Source organism: Abramis brama, assembly GCF_963993115.1.
Source record: "Abramis brama genome assembly, chromosome: 2".
Taxonomy (NCBI): domain Eukaryota; kingdom Metazoa; phylum Chordata; class Actinopteri; order Cypriniformes; family Leuciscidae; genus Abramis; species Abramis brama.
The window spans coordinates 61,358,229-61,364,228 of record NC_139964.1 but is presented as its reverse complement, the minus strand read 5'-3'; positions in this window follow the sequence as shown (position 1 = coordinate 61,364,228).

The window sequence follows — 6,000 nt, the reverse complement described above, 5'->3', positions numbered from 1 at the left end:
TAAGTGTGGGCGCAGAGGAGCGGGCACACTTACTGCTTTGGACGCGCTGCCAGAATGTGAGAAGAGTGGATATCGCCCGGTTTCAGGGATATCGCCCGTGGCTAAAAACACTCCATTCTCCTTTCGTCAGTGACGCACGGGAACCGTAGAAACGGTGTTCGGTTGCAGGCAAGCGGGTACTACGCCTTCAGGGGACTGACAGAGCGAAGCATTGGCGGCATAAATATATGCCGCTAGACCGGGATTCGAACCCCGGTCTCCCGTGCAAAAAACCTATGATTCCACCACTGAGCCACAGGGGGAACACAGGTTTTCGGATGCGTTGGGCGTCAACATGTAAAAACTAACCCCGACCGTCCGCTTCCAGGAGGAGCAGCCTCGGAGAAGGATGCCAGGTGAGTCCTCAGAGTCACCATAGGCAGTTGGCTCGGAGTGAGGGCGGTTGCCGTCAGCGAGCGCGAGAGCTGCAAGATCCTCTAGGAAAGGGGGGCGTCTTGAAAAAGACGCCCGGCTCTTTTAGTGTTAAATGGTACATACACAAAAAACACAGTATAGAGAAAAGGATTTAGGCGCCGGATAGCGCAGGTGGAACGGCGGTCAAAGGCGGCGTGGGCCAGCAGCTTCTGGAGTGGCTCGTCCCGCTGAAGGTGCTTTCTCAGACGGCGCGTGGCTTCTCTCGTGATCCAACGATGCGTGAGCTTCGCTGAAGAGATGAAAATCAGAGAATCAGCCTTCTCGAGCTCCCTTTATAGGGCTAGGCCACGCCCGTTTCGGCGGGAAGTAGCACGGAGGGCGCGAAGCGGCCTGACGTCTCGCCTATGGCCGCGTGCTGCTGCAACGCGCTTTACAATAATACAAAATTATAAGGATAATTTTTTGGCTTCAGTATTTCGTGGAAAAGAGGTTTTCCCCAATGCGTTTCTACAAAACGCAGTACGAGAGACCTCTCGTAAGAGAACAATGTACACAGTGTACATCCCAACCAACACAAAGTTGGACATACAGTGGTCTACATACAAAACAACAGAAGAATTTACTCTATACAGTTACAGTAATAAAAAAAAAAATCCAATGTTGGCATCCATTGCTCCATTGAAGAGCTCACCTGTTGCCCTTTTATGCTAAAGCTCTGATTGCTAATTGTAAAACTGTGTGACGGGTGTTTGCCCATGTGAAGAGTCAGTGTGCATATTTGAATGGCTGTGTGTTCCTTGTGAAAACAAGAGATTTTCTGCATGAAAATTGTGCCAAAAGCAGAGAATTGTGTGTAGTGTTTTGAAAAAAGTGTGTTTTAGAACTGCAATTTGAGTGTAAAGCAGGAATTGTGCTTGTAGTTTAGCAGAATTGGCTCAGGGGGTTGGTGAATGAGTTACATGTTGTGGTCATTGTCTCAAGTACCAGAAAATGTGTGTAAACAATCGAGAAAAACTGTAACAGTACCATTTGTTAACAGTACTGACTGATCAATAGATTTTGACTGGTTGCAGGTTCATATCAACAAAGAACAATTATTAGAGTATCACAGAGACAAAGGACAAGTTTGTGAGATGCAGGGTACAGTACTGTAAAAATAGGAGTACAAGGAGGAGGAAGAACCAAAAAAAAAAAATTGCAAAGAGCAAAGAGAGTAGTAATTTCTGATCAATTTTAAGCTACTATGATAGAACAATTGTACAATCTGAACAATCTGTGGGTTCCCGGACTATTTCCGGGTGGCGTAGTCGTACTTAACCTAAAATTGCAAACTGCCACATTAAAGGTAGGGTATGGGATTTGCAAAACAGCCGGCAGATTTTGAAAATACACAACTCAAATGGTCCTACCTTCTTTCCTCCAACGCTGGCCCTGACTCCACCCATTCGACGCACAAAGGATGGGATGGGGGGAGGGGGTACGACCGTTTGATTGACGAACTTACAGTCCAATGATTCTAGGTGGTCTTGGAAATGATTGGCTGGAGTTTTTTGAGTCCTGCCTGTTCCACAGATGATTAAATTGCTTAATTTTCATTTCAGTGCTTCTAACTCAGTGTCTGTAAGTGGGTTAGGAATAGGATTTCAAGTGATTTAGAAAAAATTACGGTGGCCGAGAGAGCTCAACGCGCTGCAAATGAAGAAAACACATGCAAACAGAAAAAAACGCATGCAAACAGAAAAAAACACATGCAAATAGAAAAAAACACATGCAAATAGAAAAAAACACATGCAAATAGAAAAAACCCCACCAGCGAATAAGAAAACATCTTCATCAGTTTTACAACTCACGTGCGTCCCAATACTCACAACACAACCAAATACGGAAACGCGCTGCAAAAGTTCACAACACAACCAAATACAGAAACGCGCTGCAAATAGAACAGAACACAACGGAAATGTTTCCGGGGAACCCAATAAGTGACGGACGGACGGCTCGCGAGCTTTACCAGAGAGACGCGGGCTCTGGCTTTACCTATGCCCTACTCTCTTAAAAGGGCATACGGCAGAGCCCTTGAATTGGGCACTTTGGAGGGAGCGGGGCATTTGTGTGCCATTATGTTGATGAAGGGAGCAACGAAAGACAACGTAATTTCCTCATTATTTTCACCTGGGATGTTCCCATGACAACGAAGCGCGTGTCCATCAGCTGAATAGCTGTTCTTACCAGAAATATAGTATTAATGCTGTTAACATAACTGTTGCAAATAAATATACATTTTATACAACAAAGTTTTTAAAATATGTGTTATATCTTTGTGTGAGTGTCTCAACTTTAAAACTTGCCGTCTCATATTTGGACCTATAGCTACATTCTAACATTTCTTATGAAACTTATTTTAACATAACATGACAAAATGTGTTCAATGTAACTGATGTATAGATTAATGTTTTTTCCTCGTTCTTTTTCTCTATCTTTTTTATTTATTTATTTATTTATTTTAGTCTTCAGCTCATTGTTCTTTTTAGTATTCTTATGACATTGAACATATCGCAAATACATTTTGTATATTGTATACAAAGTTGTATGTCATAAACGTGTCATCTTTGTATGTTTTGCAAAAAAAAAAGAAGAAAATAATAAAAGTAGACAGCTGTAAGCACGTCCTAGCCGTCCGTCCGTCACTTATTGGGTTCCCCGGAAACATTTCCGTTGTGTTCTGTTCTATTTGCAGCGCGTTTCTGTATTTGGTTGTGTTGTGAACTTTTGCAGCGCGTTTCTGTAATTGCAGCGCGTTTCCGTATTTGGTTGTGTTGTGAATATTGGGACGCACGTGAGTTGTAAAACTGATGAAGATGTTTTCTTATTCGCTGGTGGGTTTTTTTCTATTTGCATGTGTTTTTTTCTATTTGCATGTGTTTTTTCTGTTTGCATGCGTTTTTTTCTGTTTGCATGTGTTTTCTTCATTTGCAGCGCGTTGAGCTCTCTCGGCCACCGTAAAAAATGGACAAAAAAGAGAATCACACACCCCACCTTTAATTTGTCTCTAACCAGACGAATGAGACGAAGTCCAAATAAGGGGCCGTCTGTAAAGTGCAAATCCCAAAACCCTTCTGCACATTTTATATTATTAAACATAATAGCTTCACTGTTGCACACTGTACTGTCACAGTGAAGTCAGTACAGTGTGTCACAGTGAAGCTATTGAATATGTTTAATAATATAAAATGTGCAGAATTGTCACCAAATTCAGTTCACACATCACTGCTCTCCTGCTGGTTATACTACATTACTTAGTTTGATAAAAAAAAGCATAATTTTTATGATTATTTATTATGAAATAAAAGCAATAACTTCACCCATTTTAGAAAAAAATATTAAATAACTTCACTGTGTGTGAACTGTGAAGTGTAGGCTACATACAGTGTACAGTGTAATGCCATCAAATTCAGTAAGCAAATATAATGCAAAAGCTGCGTAGCCTGCGTAAACTGAATTGGGTGGCACTATAGTTTGTAACATTGAAGTTAATGACTATTTTTGTATTTTTGACTATGAGTTGATGCCGTAGTCGTTTTTTGGGTTATATTGCACTTTGCAGACGGTCCCTTTGAACTAGTCTCTCAGCCGCCTGCTCAAAGAGATCAATTTAGCCTATATTATACATTTACATTTACATGTAGTCATTTAGCAGACGCTTTTATCCAAAGCGACTTACAAAGTAGGACTAGATTAAGCGAGTCATCATGAAGAGGCAAAAAACAAAAAGCAGCGCAAGAAGTGCTCAAGATACAAAGTTCAGGCATTATTCAGAGTAGCATAAGCCCGATAAGTGAGGTTTAGAGGGAAAGGGGAGGGGTTTTTTTTATTTATTTTTTTTATTTTTTTTATGTGGTTAAGTGCTCATTATAAAGCTTGTTTTGATGAGAATCGGGTTGTAGCTCGTTGTCTAGATTACTGTGATTGTAAATAGGTGTCGTTTGTGTTTTAACAACGTTTATCTCAAGAATAGGGAAGTTCGAATAGCCTATGTGAATATAGTCAACTTCACTGAACTCCTTAAGCACTGACGCATTTCTTTATATTTGAGTCCAAGTTCAAATACTATGAAACGCTCCATTAACGTACGGAGCTCTGAAACACTGCCAGCGGGACATTAAACAGGAAGGGTCTGTCCGAGCTCACATTAGATTGGAAACGCAAATAACTTTGCGAGGGAACGCAAAAATTTTGCGTGGGAACGCAAATAACTTTGCGAGGGAACGCAAAAGTTTTGCATGGGAACGCAAATAACTTCGCGAGGGAACGCAAAAGTTTTGCGTGGGAACGCAAATAACTTCGCGAGGGAACGCAAAAGTTTTGCGTGGGAACGCAAAGTTTCTCGGGGGAACGCAAAAGATTTTTTTTTTTTAAACCACCACGTCCCTTTAGGGGCTCCGTAGGTTTTGTAAATAGTGCTTGAAGATGAGGTTTTGTGTTTAATGTTTTCAGAAAATGGAGCAAGGTTTCGAAATTGTGTTTTAGCAATTGAGAAAAACTGTACTAAAATGAACAGAAATGGAGCAACCCTTGAATAGCCTCATCTATACACACCATCCTAACATTAGTTAGTAAGAGTAAGCAGAATTCATTAGGCCTATTTGAAAGTGAAGGTTCTTAAATGGTGTAAAGTTAAAGGGGGGGGGTGAAACACTCATTTTCAGTCAATCTCATGTTAATCTTGAGTACCTATAGAGTAGTATTGCATCCTTCAAATCTCCAAAAAGTCTTTAGTTTTATTATATTTATAAAAGAAAGATAGGCTGTACCGAGTCTTTCCGGAAAAAACCGAGCAGCTGGAGGCGTGCCGTGTGGGCGAAGCTAAAGCTGTGCTGACGCTCCGATAGCTAACAACACTCAGACATTTGAAGCAGACAAGCAGTTTTACTCACCGCCTGCGGTTCCAACGCACGACCAACCGTGAACCTTTATCATTGCGACTGCTCCATCCTCAAGCATAGACGATCTGCAAATCCGACGTCGAACTGGGCTTTGTTTATAAAACAATCATCGTCGAAATGCAGGGAACAAACAGTCTTGCACAACTCCGTTGATGCTCTGGAAAAACAAACTCCATCCACTGGTCCCATAACGCTGGGCTCTTTGGGAATCTGTGCAGGGTTGTCTTGCCCTGGCAACCAAAAACCCACTTCTTTGGTGACATTGACTTCCCTAAAGCCGAGCAGAGCGCTCTGATGGCGTACTGCTTTCGCTCTCGTCTCTTGCTCTGGTCTACGGTTGCGCGCGCGCCCGCGCCTTTCCGGGAGAAGTGCCCTTAGGACCCATATAAAGAAATTCCGCCCCATCTGACGTCACACAGGCCCATACTCGAAAAAAACTTTCCGAAACTTGTGACAAACCGGAAGGAGCATTTTTGGCACAGAAATGCTCCTTCAAATGTAAAATTTAATTTTTGAAACTTTGTCCATGTTTAACATGGGAATCCAACTCTTTAACAGTGTAAAAAACTCAGTATGCATGAAATAGCATTTCACCCCCCCCCACCCCCCCACCCCCTGGCTCACTGGCTTTCATTCTGCAATGCAA